Source organism: Oryza sativa, chromosome 3 (genome assembly GCF_034140825.1).
Source record: "Oryza sativa Japonica Group chromosome 3, ASM3414082v1".
Taxonomy (NCBI): Eukaryota; Viridiplantae; Streptophyta; class Magnoliopsida; order Poales; family Poaceae; genus Oryza; species Oryza sativa.
Window position 1 is genome coordinate 19,437,539 of NC_089037.1, and position 25,952 is coordinate 19,463,490.

Genomic DNA, 25,952 nt, shown 5'->3' on the forward strand with positions numbered 1-25,952 from the left:
TCGATCGATGACTTCGAACAATCTTCGCCTTGTTGCCAACTCTTGGGTAGTATAGCGATCTCTGACACAGGTTTTGAAAGCGCGAATCACAGAGGCGTCCGTGATTTCGGGGATTGTATTTCTGCACTCATTAAAGCGCCGAACATAGTCCCTCAAAGATTCACCCGGATTCTGTGTTAACGCGTGTAGATCGTCTTAGATCGCGTGGCGCTTGTAAGTTCCTTGGAAGTTAGCGATGAATTGCTACCACAGATCTGCCCATGAAGAAATCGAGTAGGGCGGGAGGTGCATCAGCCACGAACGCGCAGAACCTTTCAACGCTGTCGGCAAATAGTTTGCTAACGCATTGTCATCTGCTCCGGCAGCGTATAGTACTGTGGAGTAGACCTGAAGGAATTCTTCTGGGTCGGTACTCCCATCGTACTTCTCTATTGCCCCAGGTCGGAATCTCTCAGGACATCGGACATCACGTAGGGAACGGTTGAAAGCTCTACACCCGGCACTGGGGGCGGTGGGTTATCAGCGATCGTATGTCCTCCGTGGATGTCTATCGGATGACGAGGATGAAGAGGATGATGACGATGACGATGGGTCACTCGGCTCCGGTGTCTGATTCCGAGGATGACGTTCGGGTTCTTGAGAGTCCTGTCGTTGTCCAGCATTGTTGTCCTGGCGCCGATCCCCATTATCATCGCCGTCATGTCGGCGTCCTCGAACAGTATCTTCCGGCGTCCGCTGTTCGTGATCGTCGCGGTCGTGGCGGTTGTGACGATTATCATGGTGTCGATCTCCGTTTGAGCGGCCTCCTCGCTCTTCGTTCTCGCGACGCCGTGAAGAGACACGATGTCGGGAACGATTCTCGTTGTCTCACGCACGTCGTTCTTCTCGGCGGCCATTCAAATGGTCGCGGAGATCGCCGGTGCCGCGAGGTGGAGGGGTAGCTCGTCTAGGCGACGTCCGTTCCTCCGGTGGTTCGCCATCAGCACCGCCAGCTGTCGGATGTTCTGGTTGCGCTCTGGTAGCGGCCTCCTCGAACGCGTTACTGAGATTGGCAACCGATTCCCATAGTCATTCTGTCCATCATGCGAGATCATCGTTAAGTATGGGATCATAGGTGTTTTCTCTCAGTATTGCGTTGATGGTGCCGAGGTGTTGGGCCGGCGTGACCGCTTGATTCTCCGCCTATGCATTAGCGTGCGTGGACGTGCTGGTCCCACCAATGGCAAATACGACGCGTGGTGTACTGGAGGATGATGAGCCATAGTCTTCGAGCAAGTATAGGACTGATGGCTCGTGGGGATCGATGTCAATCACTCCAACGAATCGATCCGAGATCAGCGTCGCTCCTTGTTCCTTGTCTGCATCCCTAAGAGAGATTTTTGATTGCTGGACCTTAGGAAGCGGCGTCTTCATGGCACGGAGAAGGACTTTGCAGCTTGAGAAGTCGTGATTCTTCGTCTTGTGAATAGGACAATAGACATCACGAGTTGGAGAAGCACGCTGGATTCCATGCTCTTTGCAGGCATGAATTTTAGCTTGTACGTTGAGAAAAACCCAACAAGCTTGCAAATTGTGTTTCCTGGTCTTGTGGATAGGACACCAGGGCTTTGTCACCTCGGAAGTTGTCCTTGTCGGCGCATGGTCCTTGTCGGAAGGATAAGGTTTGGCCGCACTAGGATCCTTCTCGGGCTCGTATGTCATCGACGTTCCGTTCTCCGCTACAGCGGGAGGATCTTTCGACATGGAGTCGCCCGGGGTTATAGCCACGGTGTTCTCGCTTCCGATCATTGATGGACTAGCCGAGATCGGTATTGTGGTGTAAATAGGGAAGACGATTTCGCCGACTTGAGTCCACACCAGCATTGTTGAAGTAGGGACTCCTTGGATGAGGCCGGTGTTGATGCTATTGTCGACGAGGCTTGATTTCATAGTAGTAGAACCTTGAGCACCAAGGCCCCCTACCTGGCGCGCCACTGTCGACAGGGGATACCCATAGACCGGATATAGAGGGTACTGGGGTACGTTGGTACGAGGATCTACATAGTATGACATCAAGGAAACAGAAGACAAAGATTATACTGGTTCAGGCCCCTTTATAGGTAATAGCCCTACCACAAGTTACAAAGGGAATAACAGAACTCGAGGGAATAACAGAACTCGATGATACTGACGAGATCGTAGTCGAGTTGGTTCGACTAAATCACCCGGCAACTTGGCTCCTATAGGCTCCGGCTTCGTAAGCTGTGGTGGTCTTGGTTGTGAGATTTGATGCGTTAGGTTCTCCCGAGGGGTCCCTTTTATACCGCAGGTCAGGTGGTCTCCAAGTTGGACTCAGAGACATCGGACCCTACACGATACAGTGACGACCCAGTCCTATCCTGGTAGGAATCTCTCCATCTATGGACTCTGTGATGAATTTCCTTAGCGCATACAGAGGACGTCCGTACACGCGCAGATATACCATATTGATGTAAAGCGTATATCCAATGGTAGAGTGTATACCTTATCCGTAACCCTGACAACAACAAACTCATAACTATAATAGTCTTATGCGACAAACTTTTACATTTTTAATAATGCAATTCATGAATTTCTATGTTCATTCAAAGGGTAAAATGGTTATTTTTATAGAAATTAGACGATCAACTAACGGTCAGCTGACGGGAGGGATATGGAAGGTGTCAAAATCAAATTTTGGGAGGATACAAAGAAGTAAGCAAAATTCAGGGGCATAGAAGAGATTAGCTACAATTTCAGGGGTATAGAAGGGATTTTCTCTTCATATTACATCCTCCATATCACCTCCCATATTATTATGGGTTAATTGGATCCATGCCAATGTAACTTTGCCTAATTACAAAAATGCCACTACTATTCATCATATCACTAGAAATTTCTAAAATTGGAACCATGCCACTCCCGTCACTTTTTCCTCTCACGCCGTCGTCATCCCCCTTCCTCCTTCGTTTCATCGTCCATCCATCCATCCCCGGCGCCGAGCTCCTTCGCCGCCACCAAGCTCCCTCCCTCACCGCCGCTGAGCTCCCTCGCCGACATCGAGCTCCTTCGCCGGCGCTGGCCAGTTCATCAATGCCGTGGCCGACTACGCGCGCGGCCTCGCCAAGCCATGGGTGTCCCTGGTGTGGGCGCGCAACGTCATCCCTAACCCACCCAAGATGCCGGCACCGCCATCGCCGCGGCTTGAGCTGCTCAACCTCCGCTACTTCACCGTCGACCTCAGCCTGGACCACATCGCCAAGGTCAAGTCCACCTTCTTCGCGTCCACCGGCCACCGCTGCTACTCCTTCGACGTCTGTGTCGCCAAGACATGGCAAGCCCGCACCCGCGCTCTCGTTGCCGCCGGCGATGCCGAGCAGGAGTGCATCATGCGCGTCTGCTTCTTCGCCAACACGCGCCACCTGATTCTCAAGGCGGACGGCGTGGCGGCGATGGGGTTCTACAGCAACTGCTTCTACCCGGTGGCAGCGACGGGGAGCAGAGGCGAGGTGACCGGGGGCCGACATCGTTGACATGGTGCGCATCATCCGGGACGCGAAGGTGAGGCTCACCGCCAAGTTCTCTGTTGTCGAGCTCGTGGTGGTGGAGCAGCAGGTGCTCGGCAGCGGCGGCCGATGAGGCCGATTCGCAGCTGGTGCTCGGAGTAGACGAGATGCCGGCTTGCTGCGAATATAACATAATAGTTCATAATATTAGACCCACCAATTTAAGTGAAAATCAAGTGATATGTTTTGTTTTTTCTTAGCATTTTATCTAATTTATTAAAGCGCCACATGTAAACTTGAGAGCATTTTTTAATGCCACATGTAAGCTTGAGAGCCTTTTTAAGAAGTTTAATGTATTTTTAGTATATACTCCCTCTGTCGAAGATTATAGGGTATTATGCCCAATATAGCCCAAATTAAGGAAGAGGAAGAAATGCATCTGAGCCATTTGGTAGTGTGAAAAGACACTCATCTTTAGAATGAAAGAAGTGTAGAAAGTATACATTTAGGCCCTCTTTAGTTCCCAAATAAAAAATTTTCACCATGCCACATCGAATGTTTGGATAATGTATGGAGTATTAAATATAGAAAAAAACTAGTTATACAGATTGCGTGTAAATTGCGAGACGAATTTTTCTGTGTCCGTATATCTGATGTGACACGCCAAAAATTTTCGTTCGTGAACTAAGCTGGCCCTTAGACTTAGAAATAAACATAAGGCCTTGTTTAGTTGGGGAAAAAATTTGGGTTTGGTTATCGCATCAGATATACGGACACATATTTGGAGTATTAAATATAGTCCAATAACAAAACAAATCACATATTCTGCCAGGAAACTGCGAGACGAATTTATTAAGCCTAATTAATTTGTCATCAGCAAATGTTTACTGTTTACTGTAGCCCCACATTATCAAATCATGGCGCAATTAGGCTTAAAAGTTTTGTCTCGTAATTTACGCGCAATCTGTGTAATTGGTTTTTTTCGCCTACATTAATACTCTATACATGTGTCCAAACATTCGATGTGACAGCGTGAAAATTTTTATTTTGGGAACTAAACAGGGCCTAGATTCAGAGCTATAGAGTAATACTACATGTACTTTTCTCTATATTTTTTTTCTGATGGGAACGGAAGGGAGTACTCAATTTTTTATTGCTGTTGTACTTCTTAACAAAAATCCTTTACATTCCATAATCCACTAAATTCATGGACAGAGGGAGCAATAGATAGATGAGTAAATTCCATGTGTACCCTTGAAAATTCAACCGATCCCTTTTGACACCCCTAATATTTACCCGATTTATTTTATACCCCTGAAATTTTAACTTGATCTTTTTCATGCCTATGTCGTTACATTTTCCTTCATTTCGTTGTTACATTTTGATGATTTAGGTTTGAATATGAGCTTGAATAACAATTGGAAATTTTGTTTGAGTTCACAGTATGTGTATTTTATGAAATTAATGGGACTAAATAATTAGTGAAAAAATTTAACATTAATTTGAAAATAAAACAAATGTATAAATTAAAATTATTTTTTAAAATTTTAATACGGCAGTGAAATTTTTTTATCAAGAGCATTCATAAAAAAAAATATCATGAGCATTGGTAGTCCTATCTTTATTTGATTGCTACTAATTTTTTATGAATTTTTGAAAATAAAATAAATACATATTTTTTATTTAATTATCTAAAAATTATTTTTGTCATAAATAGTGTATCGCACAGCAAACCCATAACAAACTTTTACATTTTCAATAATATAGTTCATAAATTTCTATACTCATTCAAAGGGTAAAATTGTCATTTTTATAGAATTTAGATGATCAACTCACGGTCAACTGATGGGAGGAGTATGGAATGGAAGGGATCAAAATCAAAATTTGAGGCGCAAAATTTAGGGGCATAAAAAGGATTAGCTATAATTTTAGGGGTATACAAAGGATTTTCTCAAGATAGATGGAGGGAGTACACTATAGCAATTATCATATTTGATAACCACTACTAGACAACTCATCTTTTATCCATTGCCCCAAACCACAGATATGTCGGATTTATTAAGAATCAGTACTGAAAACTTTTTAATAACGGTTCTGAAAGCTCAAGTCCCAAAAAAGATATTTAGTCCCGGTTGATCTTACCAACCGGTACTAAAAGTGTATCTTTAGCACCGGTTGGTAGTACCAACAGGGACTAAAGATATTTTTAGTACCGGTACTGAAGATGCCTACAGGGTTAGTTTAGAAAAGAAAACGGATGGTGTTGTCAAAATGACAACTGCATACGTTGAAAGACGTGGTTACTCGACAGTGGTTGGAAGGAAACGAAGTGTATTGAACTTTTGAATTCTTTTCTTTCCATCCCCTCCATTACATGGCCCTAGGGGACTATTTATAGCCCCATTACAGGATCTTACTACTAGGGTTTAGGTTGTACAGGGGAATTTACATGATTACCCTTACGAAAGGGACATTTACAGGGGTACATAATGTTATAGGGGCTCATGGGCCCCTAAAGGGCCGTCAGGCGATCGCCGGTCCTATAGCCCCTAGGATTGATAGGCCGGAAAGGCTTCTTCGGCCCTCGCGGGGGCGAACTTGTCATGGCGAAGTCGTCTTCCCTCGGCGGATAGTCTTCGCCTTGCACCCTTCGCTTGAGACGCCTCTGGCCCGGCAAGGCACTCGTACGACTCTTCGCCTCACGCCGTTCTTGCTCCATAGCTTTCGCCACGGGTTTCGGCAGACTTGGTCGAAGGGCCTCATGCCATCCTCCAACAAGCCCCTCACGGACAAGGGTGAGATTGGAGCTTCGGCCGAGACCGTGCAAACCATGTGGTATGGTATGCGGCGCCCTCCTTTCGACCGATGCTCCTGCCGAAACCTACATTATTCCTGCGAATGAAGTTTGTTACTTGTGCGGCTGGTATTATTTTGCCACGCTTCGCCTCCTGCGATTGGTGGTTATATATTTTCTTTTCCCGGGCCGAACGGAACAGTATTGGGCTTTCCCTTCGTGGGCTTTTTACTGTGCCGCTCGGATGGTGGGAATTTACCATTTCGCCTACCCTTGCGACACGTATTGCTTTATTACTGGTGGGTAGGCGAACGGTCGCCCAGGTGAGCTATAAATTCCCGCCGCTCTTTCCTTTTCACCGCCACACTTGCCATTTTACCGTGGGCGGTCTCTTCCTCCATTTCTTTCTTCCACGGAATCTCTTGACCCCTCAAGCATTTCGCCCATTCTCTTTCTTCGCCATTGCAAACGCACCGTTCGCCATGGCCCCTCGCAGGCCAAACCCTGCTTCGGCGAAAGGGCTGGATCCCGGCCGAGTCGATGACGACAGCACCGCCTTTTTGGGGGTTTCTCTTATGGACGACGTCGAGCTGGCGAAGCTGGTCAGCTCTGGAGCATTGGTTGAGGGGCAGGCTTTCGCTCTAGGGAAAGCCATGGTGCTGAAACCAATCGACAATCGGACGGTGGTGTTCGCCATCTTTTTTGAGGCAGGGCTACGGTATCCCTACAACGTGTTGTTGCCGGAGATCCTTCGCCTCTTCCAGGTGGAACTTCCACAGCCGAGCCCGTCGGCTCTTGTTCGGACCGCTATTTTTGACTGGGCATGCCGGACTTCCGGGTTTGAGCCTAACGCCGAGCTTTTCGGCGCCATATTCTTTGCCACCGTGAACTCGAAGACGGTGATTACCCCAGCTGGGACGAGGAAGACCGTGTTCGGGAGTGTGAACTTCAACGTTCGCCCCGAGCGGTCCGATCTCTGGCCGGTGAACGCTGCCATGTCGAAGTGGGACCGCCATTGGATGGCGAGGTGGTTCTATCACACCATCCCCTTCGAGGCTGGTTCTGAATCGGCGAAAGCCCTCCGGTGCCGGCGTAGGGCGATTGCGCCGAACCGGAAACCCAAGATCGCCGTGGACGGCGCTACGGAGGCGCGGTTCGTTCTGCTGCGCAAGGCTTGCTCCCGCCTTAGCTGTCGTGACTTGGTGGAGGAGTTCTGTATGCTTCGCATCTTTCCCCTCTCCCAGTCATGGCAAGTCACGGTTGAGCAAAGCGAAGAGGTTGACAGTTTACCGAACTTGGTTCTTCCTAAGGGGACGAACAGTAAGACTGTTGTTTTGCTGTACTCCTGTGCTTTATTATTTTGCCTTGTTTGACTTTTAATCGTGATTCCCCCTCCTTGCTTTTACAGTGCTAACCCTCGACCAAGCTGAAGCCGAATCCCGCAAGATGATCGGCGATGTGTCTGTCGTTGAGTTCAGCCAGTTGCTGACACGGCAGGCAGCTGGTCGGGCGAACCGGGTTTGCAATGGCGAACTGCCTCCCCGGGCGAATCTCCACAAGACCGATGACGAAACAGGGCCTTCGCGGAAACGGATGCGCGGTCAGGTAAAGCTTGCCCCTAGGAAGCGTAGGGCTCCTGCTTCGTCGGACTCTGATGCTGATGACGAGGAGGATGCCGAAGAACATAATGGCAAAGAGGAGGGGGGGAGAAGAGGAGGTGGAGATCATGGTCGAGAAGACAACGGGCGAGGCGGTCGGGGGCCGCGCTGAGACTCCCGGCTATACCCCTACTCTGAGTCCTGGCCATAACGAGACCGGGGTGGAGTCGAATAGCTCCCCCCTTCTCCAGAAAGACTTAGACGGGGCGAAGGCCCTAGTTGCATTCTCTTCGGGTGCAGCGGCGAAGGGAGGTCTTGTCAAAAAGGTGGCTAAGAAGAAAGGACTCGTCGATGTCGCTCGCGTTTTTAGAGATGATGAGTCCTCCGACGGGACTCCTACTTCGCCTGCTGGCCGCAGCCTGGATCTTTCGGCTGCCCCCGTTCCTCCACTCGGCGCCGCTGGAGCGGGCGGTAGTACCGCCGCTGGGGCTTCGGCCTCTGCCGAAAGAATTGTCACGGCCGCGGCGAAAGTATTCGGCAGTCCTTCACGTCAGCCGGTTGCGTCGCCGCTGATTGAGGCGAAGGGAAAGAGAGCGGTCGTTGAGACGTCCGCTTCGGAATATTCGCTCCCGTTACCCCGCTTCGCCCCTGGCGATTTCGAGACGCGGGCGGACCTCCTTCCTTTTGTGGAGGGGGTAAGCAATCTTGTACTGCCCGCCAGTGCCCCGAGATTGTTCACCGAACTGAATGAGTTCGATGAGGGGTGCTCTGCTATAAAAAGCCTGGCTGTTCGGGTACGTTTTCCCCTCTTTTTTTTATTTTTACTCTCCCTCTCTTTTTTTTACAACTGACACTTGTTCTCTTCGCCGCTCCTATTCTGCACCCAGATCCTCGCGGCTCACTGTTCAACAGAGCGAACTGTGCGAGCCCGCCTTGACGGGTTCAAAAGCCGTCTTCGGGCCAAGGATGATGAATTAGGCCGCAAAAATATGGAGATGGAGGCCCTTGCCAACACCCTTAAGGAGGCGAAGGCCAAAAACAAGCGGCTCCAATCGGAACTGGAAAAGAGAAGGAAGCTAGGGCCGAAGTCGATCGCTTAAAGGCTGAACTAGAGAAAGAGAAGGCCCACACCGCCGTGCTCATAGATTATTACAACCTCACCGAGCCGAAGATGGAGGCTCTTCGGCAGGAGGTTCGCAAGGCCAAAGCAAGCGCTGCGGTGGAGTCGCGGTGGTTTTCGCGGGAGATGGTGAAAACCACCGAGTCCGCGCGGACAGCGTGCCAAACGCTTCGCCTCGCCCTTACTGATATGGGCATGAAAGTGCGGGATGTCCCCTCCGAAGATGCCTCAGCCTTCGACTTCTCCGAATGGACCCAACAGGCTGGTGGTTCGGTTTCGGACTGCGCCACCGCATACGGCGACTGCTGTGCGCGCGTGTCAGCGGCCTTTACCATGGGCCTCCTGCAGCAGTTCGGCTGCGAGCACATCGCCGAGTTCCCCAAGTACGCGAAGGGGGATTGGGAAATCAGCGCGCAAGACATTTCGCCTGCACTTCGTGCGTGGTGAAAACAATTCTGGCAGAAGGACGGCCGCTCCGCCGCTAAGGCGCGCCTTTTGGAGCAGCTGACGAAAGCAGAGGCGGCGGACCTTTGTGAAGAGGAAGGCGCGGCGGCCGAAGAGGGTGGAGGCGATGCCCAGGACCACCCAGAGGTGTGAGGCCCTCCGCCCTTCTCTTAGATTTTCATAGTTTTCTTTTGGTGTTCGCTAGATGTGGCGAACCGTTGTATATTCGGCAAGCTGCCGCTAAACCTTAGCAGAGGCCTTTTTGCATACTTGGACTGTATGACACAATTTTAACCACTTTTTAATGATCAAAGCCTTTTGGCATATTATTATTTCGCTCATTTCGCATTATGCCATACCTTCCCCTTCTTTTGCCTATTCTTACTATGTAAGTTGTGTTTTGCCTTTTCTGCACTGTCTACCAGGGGGTTCGCTGAAAATCTTGCAGTTGGCCCCCTTCTGGGAGCTGGCGAAGTCAAAACGAGAAATTTGTGGCGTTGAAGGGTCTGCCGAAGGTGCGATGTCCATTTCGGCCTGTTTATCGCCAAATGGAGATAAACGGTCGCAGCTATAAGGTTTTCAAGGTTGCCGATTGGCTGCGGGCGCACCCCGGGCGAACCTTAGAAGATTACGATCTTGTTCATTCAAGACGTTTGGAGGATATGGCTCGCTTTTGGCGAAACCATCAGAAAACTAAACGTCAGGAATCGATCTTTCAGCGTCGTTACAGTTTAGTCTGTGTTTCGCCCCCTACTCCTCTTAAGGTTGTGTATGATATTAGTAGTGATGACGAACCTAGTTCGTCTGACCATTCCTTAGGGAGGGATAATGATTACGGGGGCAAAGATGTAATTTACTTGTGAAGTGAATTGTATCGGGTTGTGAACCTTGTATTCTTCGATTATTTTTTCGAAGTTAATAAAGAACGTGCTTTATTTCCTTTTCGCTATTTTTCGCATCGTCACATTTTGTGCTTTTGTTAGGTCGGAACATGCCGGCCCCTTTGCGTATATTAGCGAAATAGGTGTACTGACTTTTCAGCTTTTCGTCGTTCGTTTTCGATCTGTAGCGTTCTGTGTCGAGAGAAACGCTTTTGCTTTTATGCTGATCGGTCGTAACGTTGTTCGGCTATTTTTTTTCCGAGACAAGCTGTTGCGGTTTCAACGTTTGGCAAGCAATGCTTCGGCCGATTCGTTTCACCCCCTGGCCTTTTTCGCTGATCAGGCGTTTGCCTTGGGGTTTTTCCACAAATTATCAATCACACGAAAAATAAAAAGAAGGCGGAGGACACAGAGATTTTATACTGGTTCGGTCCTCCATAGTGGATAATAGCCCTACATCCAGTTTTTTTTCTCTTTTTTCTCTCTTCTCTTTTTTTTTCTTTTTTTTCTTTTGCCGAAAGACTTACATAGTGCCGAAGGGCTTACATGACTATATGTACATTTTTACAAGTTGGCGATTTGGGTGCCACCCATTCTAGGCATAGAAGCGCTTGAGAGAGGCGGCGTTCCAGGAATGGTCGAACTCCTCGCCTTCGAGTGTCGTTAGGCGAAAAGATCCCGTCCTGGACTTGTGTTTGATAAGGTACGGTCGTTCCCATTTTGATTCAAGCTTACCAACCGCTACTGGGTTCGTCTTCTTTCTTAGGACAAGATGACCAGGCATCAGCTCCGTGGGTCAAACTTTTTTTGTTGTAAGTTGCCGAAGTGCTTGTGACGTACTTGTGCATGTGCTCGAGCGCTTCGACCCTTACCCCTTCCAAGAGTTCGAGCGATACTTCGCGCCCCTCTTCGCCCCCAGAGAACATAACCCTTGGTAAGTTAGCCCCTAGCTCTGCTGGGGTCATTGCCTCATCGCCATAAAGAAGCATAAACGGGCTAAACTTGGTTGGTCTTGTGGGGGTCGTCCGGAGGGCCCAGAGAACCGATAGCAATTCTTCTGGCCATTTGCCTTTCGCTGCCTCCTCGAGTCTTTTCTTTAGTGCTTCTAGGATCTTGCCATTTGCACGTTCGGCCGCCCCATTTGACTGCGGGTGCGCGACCGACGCGAACCTGATTTCTAGGTTAAGCCCTTCGCACATTTCTCTGAACTTATCAGAGTCAAACTGCTTGCCGTTGTCAGTAATGAACTCTTTTGGCACTCCGAAACGGCAAAAACAATGTTTTTCCATACAAACTTCTGTACTGCTGCCGAAGTGATTGCCCCAAGGGGTTCGGCTTCAATCCATCGAGAGAAATATTCCACAGCTACAATTGCGAATTTATACCCGTTTCGCGCCACTGGGAACGGCCCGATGATGTCCAGTCCCCATCTGGCAAAGGGCCATATTGGCGCAATGGGCTGCAGATCATACTGGGGCGCGGTTCGGCTTCGGCCATGACGCTGGCAGCTTTCGCACTTCTTGATTTGCTCAACACAGACTTTCAACACAGTGGGCCAATAAACTCCTTGTCTAAATACTTTGGAGACCACTGTTCTTGCAGCCTGGTGCGAGCCACATAGTCCCTGATGTACTTCCTTTGCCATTTCTTCGCCTTCGGCGAAAGAGATGCAACGAAGTAAGGGCTGAAGTACCCCAGAGCGGTAAAGCTGACCCGAGACCATCTTATACTTCGTGGCTCTGAGCTGCAAACGCTTTGCTTCTGCTTCGTCTACCGGAAGCCAGCCAGTTTGAAGGTGTTTCACAAATGGGGTTCGCCAGTCATATGGGTCTTCGCCCAGTTTCTCCTGGTCGATTACCATGACTTCTGAACTGTCCATGGGCACACTTGGAGCATGTAGGACTTCAAAAAAGATGCCCGGCGAATGTGGGCCACCACAAGCAGCGGATTTCGCCAGGGCGTCTGCTTCCTCGTTCTGGCCTCTAGGTAAGTGTTCGACCGTTATACCAGTGAAGTATTTTTCCATGGACCGAACAGCCTCCAGATACTTCTTCATTCCTTCTTCTTTTGCTTCGAAGGAGTTATCAACATGACCTGCTACCAACTTGGAGTCGGTCCGAATTAGCAAGCGCCGGACTCCCAGTGCTTTCGCCTTTCTTAGGCCCAGGAGAACGGCTTCGTATTCTGCTGCGTTGTTGGTTGTGTCGAACTGCAGTCTTGCTGCGTACCGAATCGGCACACCATTCGGCGAAAAGAGGACTGCTGCAATACCCGCCCCACTGTGCGACCACGAGCCATCAGAGCACATCACCCAAAATTGTTCGGCGGGCTCGGGGTCAGCGGCAAGTACCGGTGTCCATTCAGCTACGAAGTCAGCTAGCACTTGAGACTTGATAGCAGAGCGTGCAACAAAATGCAAGTCGAACGGGGATAGCTCTGCCGCCCACTTGCTGAGCCGGCCCGTGACTTCCCTGCCTCGGAGTATTTCGCCCAAGGGGTACTGTGATGGCACTATGACTTTGTTGGCTTGGAAGTAGTGCTTAAGGTTGCGTGAGGCCATCACTAGGGCGTAAGCGAGCTTTTCCATTTCGATGTATCTTGTCTTCGCTCCTTGCAGTGCTTCGGAGACGAAGTAGACCGGTTTCTATTCGAACTCTGTTTCTTGGACGAGGGCAGCACTGACTGCCACCGGCGAAGCTGCTAAGTATAATAGCAGTTCGCTTCCTGGGGGTGGGCTTATCAGGGCTGGCAGGCTTTGCAAGTATTGCTTTAGCTCGTCGAATGCTGCCTGGCACTCTGGGGTCCAATTAAACTTTCCCGCGCCCCGGAGGGTCTTGAAGAAGGGCAGACCTCTTTCGGCTGCCTTTGAGAGGAATCGACTGAGTGCCGCAATTCGGCCTACAAGCTTTTGTACTTCATGTACGCTTAACGGAGGCTTCATTTGCTGGATGGCATCGATTTTCTCGAGATTCGCCTCGATGCCTCTTTCGGAAACAAGGAAACCCAACAACTTGCCTGCGCGGACACCGAAAACGCACTTCTCCGGATTCAGCTTAATGCCTGCTGCGCGCAAGCTGTCGAATGTCTCCTGCAGATCAATCGCATGGTCGAAAGCCTTGCGGCTCTTTACGACGATGTCGTCGACATAAGCTTCCACATTCCGCCCCAACTGCTTGCCAAGGACTTTGTACACCAGTCTGGCGAAGGTTGTTCCTGCGTTCCTTAAGCCGAAAGGCATCTTGAGGTGACAAAACGTGCCGAACGGAGTGATGAAGGATGTTTTGGGGATGTCAAGTGGGTTCATGTGGATCTGGTGGTAGCCGGAATATGCGTCCAGGAAACTCATGAGCTCGCATCCAGCTGTTGAATCCACGAGCTGGTCGATCCGTGGCAAGGGGAAGTCGTCTTTCGGACACGCTTTGTTCAGGTCTGTGAAATCGACACACATGCGCCATTTGCCATTTGACTTCCGCACCAGCACTGGATTCGCCAGCCACTCCGGATGGTCAATCTCTTGGATTACCCCTGCCCTGAGCAATTTTTGTACTTCGGCTTTCGCCGCTTCTTGGCGGTCGGCAGACATCTTGCACAACTTATGTTTTCTTGGCTTAATGTCTGGCTTGACCGCCAGGTGATGCATAATGAGATCTGCCGGAACACCCCCCCCCCCACCTCGTCAGGGCTCCAGGCGAAGATGTTGATGTTCTTCTTGAGCACCTCTAGCATACTCTCAACTTCTTCTTCGCCCATGTCGTCCCCCAGTGATACAAGCTTTGTGGGGTCGGCATCATCAATCTGCACTTTTGTTATCTTGCCGTGAGGGGTGAGCTTTGGCGTGTTCTTCGGCCGTTCATGCGGTTCGGTCTGAACGCAGTGCACTGCCCTATTGATTATGGCTAGATCGCTTTTTGAAGCGGCCGAAGACTGAAGCCCCTTGACCACTATCACCCCCGCCGGGCCGGGCATCTTGAGCTTGAGGTAATTGTGGTGGGAAATGGCTTCGAACTTGTTCAGGGTTGCACGGCCGAAGATGGCATTGTAGTTGTACGGGATGTCGACGACGTCGAACAGTATTTGCTCTTCGCGTCTGTTCTCCCCCGAGCCAAAGGCTATCAGCAAGAGTGCTTGGCCGAGAACTCGAACTGCTTCTCCGCCGAAACCGCGGAGTGATGCTGGTGCTGGGGTAAGTGCTTGGGTAGGCAACCCCATCTTGGCATATGCTTCGGCAAAGATAACGTCGGCCGAACTCCCTCCGTCGACCAGTATTCGTCGGACCTCGAAACCAGCTATCTCTGCTGAGATTACCAAAGGATCTTGATGCGGGAACATAACTCCTTCTGCGTCTTCCGGCCCAAAAGAGATTAGCTGGTTCAGATATTGCGGCGCCCCTTTGCCCGCCGAAGTGATGCTGTGGACCATACGGATCTGCATCTTCTTCTGCCGTTTGGATAACTGGCTTGGCGGGTCGGCCCATGTAATCACTTGGATTATCCTTCGCTGTGCATCTTGGCGTTGTTCGGCTAGGGGTGTTTGCTCCTGAACTGCTTCGCGGGGTGCTTCGACAGTTGTTCCCTGCTACGGCCTTGGGTCTTGCGAGTTGCCACGTTGCCTAATGTTTCGGCATTGCTCCGTGGTGTGCGAAGAGCGTCCGTGAAAGGCGTAGTGGAGGTCTTTTCGGACTTTCTTGCGGGCTGGCTGCTGATGGTTGCTTCCTTGCTGGGCGTCGAACTCCTTGCAGAGGGCTTGCAGTTCCTCGACAGCCATCACAGCCTTACCCGCCCGATCTGTTCTGAACTTTCTCCAAGTCATGGGGGCTTGGCCTTGCCTCGGCGGCTATCCTTGGATTGCCGGCTGAGACTGGCGAATAGAGAGGGGAGGTGGTTTGGCAACTTGAACTTGTGCTTGAGCTTGAACAGCGGCGACGGAGGCTTTATCGTACTCAGCTTGTATAGCTTGTCGTCACTTGGAATCCTCCTCGCCCCTTGCGAACCCGTCAATGATGCGAAGTAGGTGCTCGAGCGTCTGTGGCTCCTTGTTGGCGATTTTTCTTGTGAGTTCGCCCTCGAGCAGACCGGCCGAAGCAGCGTTTATAACCGACGCCTCGGTTATGTCTTGAACTTGGCACCGGGCTTGCGAGAAGCGACGCATGTACTCCCTTATCGACTCCCCCGGCCTTTGGCGAATGCCGAGAAGGTGTTGCTGCGTCTTCGGCTCCTCATAAGTGCCTCGAAAGTTAAGGACAAAAGAATCGTGCAATTGCTCCCATGAGTAAATGCTATTGGCTAGTAAATTGAAATACCAAGAACGGGCGATGCCGTCTAGAGCGAGATGTATTACCTTTGCCTTGATATTTTCGTCACCATGAGCCGCTTCGATCGCTGACTCGTAAATGGAGAGGAACTCCTTCGGGTCAGTTTCGCCTGAATAGCGCGGGACGAGCAGGAACTTGAACTGGGGTGGTATTGGACGAGTCTTGATTCCCCCACTCAGTGGTAGCCCCTTTTCGCCTCCCGCCCTGTTTACCGCACCTTGCTGCGGGTACGGTGTGGCGAAGGGCAAAATCGCAGCTTGTGCGTGAGGTTGGGCCGTGGCATTCGACTGCCCGGCTCCAACTGGAGGTACTTGCTGAGCCGCCATGGATGAGTCAAAAATTGGCTGCGACCACATCATGGCAGCTTGGATTGGTGCTTGGTTTGTTCCGAAGACTGGAGTTGGAGCTTGCTGTCGAACGGTCGGTGCCTGAGCAGCGTTGACGAAGTCGAATTGCGGTCCTTGATTCCACGGCGAAACTCCCAGGCCCGGCTGAATTGGTGGCAACCAATTAGGCGCACCCTGACTTGTATTCCCCTCCGGGTGAGCCGATGGGGTTGTACTTGAAATGTAGTGGGGTTGGTTGAGTTGCTGAAGGAAAGCTTGGAGTTGCGCCTGCAGAGCCGAAGCCCCTTCCGCCACTGTTTGTGGCGCTTGGCCAGGTGGTTGATGCTGCCTTGCGAAGTACACCGGCGCCTGTGCGGCTTGTGGCGGAAAGGGCTGGGTCGTCACTTGCGGATGGACTTGAGGTGGGACATAATCTGCCGAATACTGAAGCATTGGAGCCGACGAGGCCTTGGTCCGCCTTGCCGCCTCATATGCTTGTTGTTGCTCTTGCATTTGGCGAAGCATGTCTTGGAGCCGTGTCATGTTCTGCCACACGGCTTCCATGTCGGCTTCGGCTTGTGCTTCGGGGTCAAGGCTGATTTGGGCCTGTACAACGGCGAGCGCAGTTGGGGCCGCTGCCGGCTGCGATGGAGCGGCTTGGGGCATCACCGGTTGGCTTGTCGAAAGGATCTCCTCCCTGGTCTGGAGCGCCCTTGCCACCGCAGCCGCCTTCGCCACGTCGGCCGCGTTCGGCACCCGCACAGAGGTTGCAGGGGCCGAAGGCGGTTGTGACGGCGCTAGTGCTCCTCCATCTTCGGCCACGGGCGCCGAATGCTCTGCTCCTTCCTCGGCGGCCATGTCCGGTCCGGCGTCGCTCCCCTTCCGCCTGGCAACCTTCTCCTTCACGACCCTCTTCGGTGGCATTCGCTCTCAGTGGTTTCGCTCAGAGGTCCCCACGGTCGGCGCCAGCTGTTGTCGAAATGACAACTGCATACGTCGAAAGACGTGGTTACTCAACAGTGGTTGGAAGGAAACGAAGTGTATTGAACTTTTGAATTCTTTTCTTTCCATCCCCCCATTACATGGCACTAGGGGACTATTTATAGCCCCATTACAGGATCTTACTACTAGGGTTTAGGTTGTACAGGGGAATTTACATGATTACCCTTACGAAAGGGATATTTACAGGGGTACATAATGTTATAGGGGCTCATGGGCCCCTGATGGGCCGTCAGGCGATCGCCGGCCTTATAACCCCTAGGCTTGATGGGTCGGAAAGGCTTCTTCGGCCCTCGCGGGGGCGAACTTATCATGGCGAAGTCGTCTTCCCTCGGCGGATAGTCTTTGCCTTGCACCCTTCGCTTGAGACGCCTCTGGCCCGGCAAGGCACTCATACGACTCTTCGCCTCACGCCATTCTTGCTCCATAGCCTACGCCACGGGTTTCGGCAGACTTGGTTGAAGGGCCTCATGCCATCCGCCAACAGATGGTAACGTGTTTAAGGGCTGAGGTGAGATATCTTGAGTTCGAATCCCACATCACACATATGTAACTTAGTATAAATGTTTAGTATCGGTTTCTTCAACCGATACTAAAACTAAAAATCAACAACTTTAGTACCGGTTATTTGTTTCGGTTGCTACAACCAGAATTAATAGGGATTTTTCATGTTTTTTTTTGACTTAGCATATATGTTTAGTAACGATGCTTCAACCGGTACTAATAAAACTAAACATCAAGAAATTTAGTCTCGGCTGCTATAACCAGAATTAATAGGGGTTAAAAACCGGTATTGAAGATAATATCTCTCCTAGTGATCGGAACCCACCTTATTACCCAACGGAACAGTCTAAAATGAGAATGCCCTACTCGCATGCAGGATCAGTTAGTACGTGTAGCAAACTATTGGGATTTTTTTTTACTCGGGCGATAGCTCTTTTTCTCAAGTGCACGCTTGTACAATAGTTGAAACGGTAAAATATAATTGTTCTTTACGATCACGAGTGGTCGGCAGCTCAAATCAAATTTAAAATGGACCTATCAAGCTCTAAACATATGCATTGAATCCATCCACCTCAAGCAAAAGTTCTCTCCAACTTTTGTGGCTTTTTTAACATCTTGCCTCGAGCATATCTGCGCCCCATTTGTGCCGGAGGTTGTTTCTTGCACGTAACTGATCCACAACTCTCATCTGAGTTTTCTAAACGCCGCCTCCTCCAGCTGTTGCCGTTTTGGAGAATATATATTTTCCACAACTTGCAAGGCGCATCTTTGCCCTTTTCCCGTGGGCTGGATGGCTGCAGTTGGCACCTGGACCCCTTCTCCTCCGGACCCCCGCTGCACTGCAGTACAGGGCCGTCCCTACCAGCGTGCGACCAGCGCGTCTGTACAGGGCTCCTAATTTTCAGGGGTCTTCTAGGCTCAAAACCTCAACACTAGATATACAACTTAATAAGTAAATTGGTAATCTAAATAGTTCCGAAAATTTGTTATTTTTCTTGTCGTTATAGCTTCGATTACGCCTTTTGCCGGTTCGCACAGTTGCGCTGGTTCGTAATCTTGAATCGCCTCCTACTGTGGACCTAGCCAATCGCCAATCGCAACGAACGAGAGGAGTAAATGACGCCTCACCTCTCTCTCTCATGCGGTCGTGCCGCCTGACGCACCCTGACCTAATTCTTTCTGGTAATTTCGAGTTCGGTAATCGCTAATTTTGGATTATCATTTTAGACCCTATTTGTTTCAACTTATGATTATTATAATATAGATTATTAAGCCAGATTACTATAAGCTGGATTATAATAAGCAGGCATAGAATAAGCTGTGAGTTGTTTGTTTGTATGGATTATTGAAGGCATGGATTGTTGGGTTTGAATGGCTAAAGTCTATAATGCCCTCAGCTATCTGTTCGGTTGATGGCATAGGTGGGTAATTTTTCTCAAGTATGTAGGGGTAGTGGGTCTTTAGCCACTCAATAATCTGAAAAAAGTAATCTAGCTTATAGATTATAATAATCTACCAGTTTGTTTCAGCCTACTCCTAATAAGTTAGATTATAATAATGCTAAGCTGAATCAAACAGGGCCTTAGACCATTCTAGATTGCTATGAAATATATTACGGAGTATAAATTATTTTTATATTATATCATAAATTAAGTTTTTATCTTTCAATTTTAAACAGGGGCCCGAATTTGACTGGACGGCCCTGCTGCAGTACTGCAATGTTCCACGCTTGATGCTGCCACACGCCCACACGTCCTCGTCTTTGGGCACCAAGGTCTCTAACCATCGGCTCGCCTGCCATGCAACTATGCGAGATGTGAATGTGATCGCGAGATAGCGTCTAGACGGGCCCCAAAAAAAAACCTGATCTTGGTTGGTCTCTTATGAAAATTTGTTGTTAGGGAGGACGGTCGATTTCTCGATCGTAGCCAATTGACTGGATGGGCTTTGACTCGCGTGAAATTAGATGGCCAGGACTCAGGAGTGGTCGTATGCTGTGTGCGATCAGATTCGCAGTGTGTGGCCCTGTGGCTACTGTTATTTAAAAACAAACAATTTGGGTAAAGAGCATATATATATGTCCTTATCCTTTCGTTGGTTTAACTTTTGAGAGCCTTCTGCACATCTTTTTCTTGCTGCGTGGCAGAGAATTACTCCTAGTAGTACAAAAGTTAAAATGCCTCAGCTAATACTAGAATATGGAACCATTTCTTTTGAGTTTGAGCTCAATAAACAGGGCAAATCCTAGGTGCACCAACTTTCCATGGCATTATATATTATATTATTTGTATGTGCTTTTGTTATAGTTAGCCTAGCGTTATGTTGGTTAATTCTCTTTTGCGCTCACGAATGTGACTAGCTGCAAAGGACATTTGGTTAGGTGTTTTAGCTTAGGGTTAATTTGATCTATGCCATTATAAATATGCATATTTAGATAAATATCATTATAATTCATTTATTTGTAACCGAATCACTTAAATTTTACAAAATTAAAACCATAACTTTTTGTCACGTTTTTTCTATCTTCTCTCCCATCTGCACATGGGACCGACCCATCACATTTATCTTCTTCCTCCATCCCCCTGTTCTCCCTTCCACTGCTATTGCTGCCATTGCTCCTGTTCTTCCCCAAGATGCAGACGGCAACCACCAGCACAACAACTCATCTTCCCCAACTGCTACTGATGTTGCTGCTCCTGCTCCTCCCCAAAACGCGAACGATGTCTAGCAACAGCTCACCAAGTCTGGATGCAGCAGCATGTCCGAGACCAGAGCTCCGTCCTCTTGATCTCCCGATTCGAGAGCCGCCGTCGAGCACCGTCGCCGCATCCTTGGGAAAGGACAAGGACACCGAAGATGTGACACTGCCATCGCTACCATAGAGCTACTGTCTCTAGACGCCCTAAGCTGGTCTCGTCCCGACGCTTTTTCCGCTCGTGCACGACGACGCCCTGGATCCCTTACCCTGGAGCATGGCCGTCTCACAGATGCCCTAGTGCTCAAGATAAGGGAGGGTGAAAGAAAGAAATAAATCGGATGGATGGGTTCCACGTGTAGATAGGAAAGAAGAAGGAAAACGTGACAGAGATGGTATGGTTTCAGTTTTGTAAAATTTGAATAGCACAGCTACAAATAGATGAATTGTAATGATATTTATCTGAATAGACACATTTACAGTGGCACCGATCAAATTAACCCTTTAACCTAGTGTACCGATCAACGGCGGCCATACATCAACAAAGCCTTTGCCTCATACGTATTTTTCGGAGCAGGATGCTCCTCTAGCAGAGAGGAGTGGTACTCCTTTTTGGGATTCAGCCTTGAAGTGGGTGTGCGGAAGCGAGACGATTCGTGTCACGTGGATCAACATGGGCTTCAAAAGACGATCATTTAGATAGGTTTGGGCTGCTCGGAAGCATAATACCCTACTCCTATGTTCATGGCTAGATGATGAAGTTCACAATGTGTTCTTGGGTGGATGTTCTAAGTGGAAGATGATGAATCCGTCTTCATTGTTTTTTTCTAGAATCTAACTTAGACTCACTGAGAGTAGTTTTCCAATACCCCCCATTAATTACTCAGTGGCATTGATCCTTCTTTTATATATCGAGGGGATTACACAGTGCCCAATCATGCGTACATTGTACACAGATGGAACCCAGCTCAAAGGGGTGGTTAGGGTCGGTCTTGTCCCACAACAATTGGTGGTGCCCACTGTTGGACCTGAACCTTCGTGTCGATTGTGCTGGTGGGACGTAGAGCAGCTTCTCTCCGCTGCCTTGATCCTTCCTTCGACGTGTGGCTTAGTGTAGGTGACATGGACACCATGATGGTTGTCGGGCCCGCTTGCTAGCCTTAGAGGCTAGGTGGGACCGCACTACTGTAGCCTGGGACAGGCGCATGTTGTCTGACTGCCCATGCTCCGTACCTTTTTAGTGGTGATGATGGCATATCCTTAGAGGCGGCATGAGCCGTTTTGTCGCCTGTCGTCCCGGATGCAAGCTGGGTTGGTATACGTCACCTCTTATTGAATGCGAGGCTTGATTGGGTCAATGCATTGTTGCTGCCTGAGCGAACAAGGGAAGGTGAGAGATGTACCCTGAGCATAACACACATGGGACCTCACTCATGGGCGGACGTGCCCCAGGAACATCCCACGGGGGACCGCACCCGGAGCTAGATGTGCTTGCACAACCCATGGTGAGGTGTGCTCGGAGACGGATGTGCCCCGAACACAGCCTATACGGGGCCGCACTCAAGGGAAGGCGACAAATATACCCCAAACCCTCCAGTTTCATTTTAATTGACGTTTTGTAAAATGACACAGTCTACAAAATATATCTTTGACTTTATTTTTCTATTATAATATATATATACTTTCTCCGTTTCACAATGTAAGTCATTCTAGCATTTCCCACATTCATATTGATATTAATGAATCTAGATAGATATATATGTCTAGATTCATTAACATCAATATGAATGTGGGAAATACTAAAATGACTTACATTGTGAAACGGAGGGAGTAATAAATAAATGTATGTTTACTTTTATTATAGTGCTTCGAAAGACAACTTTATATATGTTGTTCTAGTTACTTTAAACTAAATATTTTTAAGAGAGAATCCCTTACATGCCACTGAAAATTGGTTTGATCCCTTATCTGCCATTGAAAATTGACTCTTCCCTTATATGCCATTGATCCAAATTTGCACACCCTCTCATGCCACTCCCGTCAGTTGACCGTGTGTTGACCGTTAACTCTCAAGGAAAAAAGACGTATTTACCCTTCTAAGTATAGGGCATGCCTAACAACTCAGAGAGGGCAAATATGACTTTTTTACTTGAGAGTTAACGGTCAACACACGGTCAATTGACGGTAGTGGCATGAGAGGGTGCGCAAATTTGGACCAATGGCATATGAGCGAAGAGCCAATTTTCAATGGCATATAAGGGATCAGACCAATTTTCAGTGGCATATAAGGGATTATCTCTACTTTTAAAGTTATTGATGTTTGAAATTATAAAAGTTTGACCTCAATCTTGTCCAAAACGTCAATAATTATGAAACTGGAGGGCGTCCCTGGGGGTTTGCACCGGAAGACAAATATGCCCCAAGCATAATCCATGTTGGGTTGCACCAGGAGCGGCATAGCCCACGGGGGGCTGCGCTTGGGAGCAGGTGGCAAGTATGCCCCAAGTTGTTGCTTATGGGACCCTGGTTCCTGTTTCTCGGATAGCATTAATAGAGAACGAGAAACCTAATTATTTTGAAATCATGATATATCCCCAGAGATCAAGAACCCAAAATCCTAATTCATGAATAATGTTATGAAATTGTGAACTCTGGTAATAGCTTGTTTTTTTTATGTGGGGGGTGTACTATGGGTATTTTGAATTTTGTATACCAGCGAAAGGTAAACATTTTGTGCTTTACTTAAACACTAGTCAGCATGCACTTGGAATCCACATTACCAAACATATTTGTGAAAATGTTGAATATCCATCTGAATCACTATTTAGAAAGACAAGCTTGAAAGCACTGCACCATAACCATATACAACCTCCCACTTCTTTACATCAATATGTGATATGTAAAATTGATAAAGTGCTAAAGTTTAATAAACATATTTAAAATGCAAAAATTAATGCTAAAGTTTGATAAAGATTTTACTGCAATATTTGGGCTACCATTGGATATAGATAACAAATAGGTGCACATTGCAAAAGATGTCGTATTGATCAGATTTAGATGTTAATTGCATACATTCGATCTTACATAGAGACTGGAATATTGAAAAATACATTTGACCTTTTGTCACATATATGCCGCCAAATGCAATTCCTCTTATACTATCATTCATTATGTCATGAGTGTGGCAAGCCTTCTGCACAGACATGGACACATGGTAGCATCTGATGCTGATAGCCTGATACCATCTCTCTAGCCCTTCTGAACAAATCAAACCAACTGAAAAGAAAAGGCAACCAAACGCTTTGCAGGAACAACATTGATAACCAAAGATGCTACATAATGGATTAAGAAAGAAAAGTAGAAGTTATGTCCATTTAAGCACTACCGGATAGAAACAAGAACCTTACCTCTACAAAAAAAAAGTCAAATGGAGGGGTTGACAAGCTAAGTTCTCTTTCTGTCTACAAATAGAAACTCCCCCCGTCCCAAAATATAAGCATTTTATCATAGTGTCAAGTCAAACATTTTTAAATTTTACTATTAATGGAAAAAAATTAAAAAATATCAATCATATAAAATTGATGTTACTAGGTTTATCATTAAACAAACTATCATAAAATGTAACTCTTTTTATTTAAAACATCTTATTTTTATAGATATTATTGGTCAAAGACTGTGTAGAAGTCTAAAAATGCTTATATTTTGGGACGGAGGGAGTATATATTATAATAATTGCAATCAATTCACAAAATCTTAAACCACTAAAATATGCAAAAATACTAACATTAATATATTTTCAGAAATAAAGGCAATGAGAAATTGAGAGATCATGTAATCAGAATGTTTTCAAGTTCCCACAAAGAAATATTATATATATAGACACACACACATAGATATAAAATTTATTTTAGATAATTAGCAAGACCTCTCTTTATATGTGTATTTCCAATTTATAAATGCATCTAAGTAGTTGTAAGAAATTTATTTAGATTTCTCTTGACCTGAGGTACTATTATTTGACTTTATTTTCATGTCTTTAATGTTATTACTCATGAGTGCTTTTAGGTTTTTCTTAGTGAAGTTATCTTTTTAATCATGTTCATGGAACCTAGTATGACATACAAACAAAGATCCAAATGCACAAGAAAGACTCAAGATAAACCATGTCATACGTGAGTATGCATGTTTACACTTGTGTTTGTATCCATATCCTAGCTAGGTTAGAGATGAAAAAGTTTTAATTTGTCCTGAAATTTTAGTTATGATAAAGTTAGATTGACCACACCTAGGTTAAAAATGAAAAATTTTTGCTTCTCAAAAATGGAAAATTTATCTTCCAACTATTTTGACAAGAAATTTTTATGGTATAGAATTCGGGTATGTTACATTTAACTAATCAATTATTGAAGTATTTTATTATGTAAGTGATATTTCTGATTTATTTTATATAGAATCAGTTGCAATATTCTGGGTACAAAATATAAAAGCCCATGGACAAATCATCAGGGTTTTCAATTTTGAAATTGGTTTTTTTTGCCGGGGTGACAGAAATTACTGAAATTATTTGAAATTTTGACTGATTTTGAATGAATTTGAATAAATTTTGACCAAATTCAGAAAAATTTGCAAAAAACCAAAAATTTCAGGCGATATCTGAGCTTGCTGGTGGGGGGGAGGGGGTGAAATTACCAAAATTTCGGAAATTTCAAAACAAAATTTGAAACCCTGCAAATCATAACAATAAAATTTTTGTGCTTCAACATATCAAACTTTCTCAGAAAATTTGATTCTTTGAGGGCTCCATAAATAAAAATATTCAGCAATTTTAAAGGCTCTATAACCTAAATTCACATTTAGCCTATTAATTTCTTGTTGCCTTGTAGTCGTCACGGCCATTGGTTTGTGCCAGTGATTAAGTGCAGGATGGAGTAGGGAGGGTGAGGTATTAATTGGACTAAAAATACTAATTTAAGTGCAGATATATTCATTTTAACCCACTTTTGGTACATGTGTGTAATATACCCTTTTTTTTGCAAAACAATTTGGGGGTACAGCTGTACCCCCATGTCCCTATACTATGTCCGCTCCTAGCACCTATAGTGCCGACTTATATTTGGTGTTTTGTGGTGTCTGTGCTGACTTGTATTGGGTGTTTTGTGGTAGTGGACACCGATGGTCGCCGTCTCCTCTACTCATCATTGCACAGCGCCTCCACATTGGCCATCCCCTCAGCCAGATCTGACCGCTGCATAGGTCAGGGGTGCGATATATCCACACTGCGACGCTACTCCCTCACCAACCACAGCTTGCAGATGCTCAGGTGCTCAACAACGTATATGAAACTTATTGTAGTAGAGTTCATTTAGAAAGAACTGACGATATTGTGATGCTAACTATCAAATGACAATGTAGTTGAGGGAGCCAACTGACATATTTTTATTTCGTTAGAACTTATTATCATGAAATATCCTGCTAGAAAGGCATGTCTGCTGTTCTTCCTCGTTCTACTATTATTATTGGGGTGTTACGTCATTTATGGTATCAAGAACAATATATGTCTATAGAATAATTAATTAGGTCCAATGCCACTCTCCTAGAGCTCAAGTTGTGTTTCTAATTCACAGGTCTCAGTGGAAGAGGTCCTCTAAAAAATCTCAATGGAGGAGATCCTGCTGCAGAAATTTATGCCTCATGAGCTCATCGCAGAACAACATGGACAAAGCAATATGTACGAAATGTCCTGTTAGACCTGAAGATTCATGAGAGTATATGTGAAA

The 25,952-nt window shown here is 47.2% G+C and overlaps 1 pseudogene; it reads left to right on the top strand.

Moving 5' to 3' along the window:
• Nucleotides 1-1,741: 1,741 nt before the first annotated feature.
• Nucleotides 1,742-3,636, top strand: LOC112938247 (acyl transferase 4-like; annotated as a pseudogene).
• Nucleotides 3,637-25,952: the final 22,316 nt, after the last annotated feature.